The following is a 2500-nucleotide window of genomic DNA, read 5'->3' as shown; positions in this document are numbered from 1 at the left end:
GATAGATAGATAGATAGACTTACATTTACACACCTATATTCTCATATCTAACTACAAATATACACACACACACACACACACACACACACATATATATATATATATATATATATATATATATATATATATATATATATATATATATATATATATATATATATATATATATGTATATGTATATATATGTATATGTATATATATGTATATATATGTATATATGAATATATATCACAAACACTCATGATCTTAATCAATGTAAATATCAACCATAATGGCATTCAATATCGAATTCTACCTTGGGAATTATATCCACTGGAATTCATTTATGATAATAGCTTCTGGCTGGGCAGAGATTCGAATCCCAGTCTCTCAGCCTAAACGATGCCTGCGAGGACTTTTCCAGTTGGTAGAGTCCTCGCAGGCATCGTTTCGGCCGAGAGACTGGGGTTCGAATCTCTGCCCAGCCAGAAGCTATTACCATAAATGAATTCCAGTGGATATAATTCCCAAGGTAGAATTCGATATTAAATGCCATTGTGGTTGATATTTACATGTATGTATGTATGTATGTATATATATATATATATATATATATATATATATATATATATATATATATATATATATATATATATGATATGAAAAGGTTTAAATATGAATAAATATGAATACATATACATATGATTTATATATATGTATATACAGTATATATATACATACATTTATATATATATATATATATATATATATATATATATATATATATATATATATATATATATATATATATATATATATATATATCTACCCTGCCACTTCCCCTAATTTTCGGAAGTACATTTTGAGTCGAATGCTCTATCCTCCGCATCCGTGCGTAGGTGCGATAGGGTTTAGTATTGGCCAGGTCCTGGTATTGGCTTAGTTCAACCAATTTTCAATGACGTATTTGGTATTAGCATAATGTCTTCCTGATGGCGACTGAGAAGGTTGCCACCAGAAAGGTAGTTGAACAATATAGAAATATTCTTAGAAACTCTATCTGGTTGTCAAGTTGATCCAGACAAAATAAATATAGTATATAATATAATATAATATAATATAATATAATATAATATAATATAATATAATATAATATATGATCTAATATAAATCCTAATTCATTTTATGTAAAATAAAGACCAAGAATATTTGCCTTAAATTACAGGAAGTATTGAATCTAGATAATGTGGTATGGGGTCTTAATGCACGTGTATGTCATGCACTGTAATGCGCTCTCTCTCTCTCTCTCTCTCTCTCTCTCTCTCTCTCTCTCTCTCTCTCTCTCTCTCTCTCTCTCTCTCTCTATCGCACTTATAATAGAAAAACCTATTTAAACTTGCCATTGCATTTTTCACATTGTTAAAGTTTTATGCCATTGTTATACTTAACCTTTTGTATATAAGCTAGTTATGCCATATGATGAAAGTGATGTCCAGCTCGTCTTTCCGTTAAGACCATAATCAGCCTGCCACAGGGCTATCAAAATCGATCGCTTGAATAAAGTCTATTACATATTATGATTGTGATAAAACAAATGAAGACACAGAAGACAAAATGTTGCCCCACGACATTATTCTTGTACCAACAGAGCATTAACAAAAGGCATGAATGAATGTATGAATGAATGAATGAATGAATGATTCATGCCAATTAAGCACTTGACCTGGGCTCGTCTGACTTCTGTATGCAACCTGCTCTCAACCCGTTCGTCTGATTTCAGCATTTGGGAGCAATACTAAGATCATTCTCGCGATGCAGGAATAATTAGATTCTGATGATGCAACATTTTTGCGAAAGGGTAACAATTTTTCAACATAAGTATAGCGTTATATTGAAAAATATTGCGGTCCGGAGCCTATATGATAGGCTCTCACGAGACATCCGAATAATTAAAGATATTAAGGCTTTCAAGAGGAAACTGAAGACTCCTATTCCTCGAGTGTTTTGACAGTGATGATCAAACAGTAAGCGAACAATACGCATTGTGAAATGTTAAATACTCCCGAATGAACATCATGAAACGACCATTGACGTCCAGTAGGGAGTAGGGTTCCCCTGTTGTACAGGACCAGATAAGCAGTTCTTGAAGTAAGAAAAAAAATGCCCTGATGTGATCCTCTGGCGCTTTCTAAATGAGAACGACGAATAATAATTAAAATGGAAGTTTATGAATTTAATAACGCCATTAAATTAAAGCAATCTCTAATGAAGTCTTGTTAGTGGATGGTTGCCATTTGGGTAATTTTGATCAAATTAAGCGATTAGACATATTTCACGGCTTTTCCAAATTATTTTCATTATAAAAAATAATAAATATTTCTGAAGCACTTGCTAAGAATATAATGTGGTGTAGCCTACATCAAGTTGGGTAAAAAAAAGGTGACCTAATTTTCATATATTTTCTGTATCGTAATTCATCATTCTTTGCATTATATTCTTTGACGATACATCTTACTCAAAA

The sequence above is a fragment of the Palaemon carinicauda genome, chromosome 18, assembly GCF_036898095.1.
Source record: "Palaemon carinicauda isolate YSFRI2023 chromosome 18, ASM3689809v2, whole genome shotgun sequence".
NCBI lineage: Eukaryota > Metazoa > Arthropoda > Malacostraca > Decapoda > Palaemonidae > Palaemon > Palaemon carinicauda.
Note: the sequence above shows the minus strand (reverse complement) of the source record.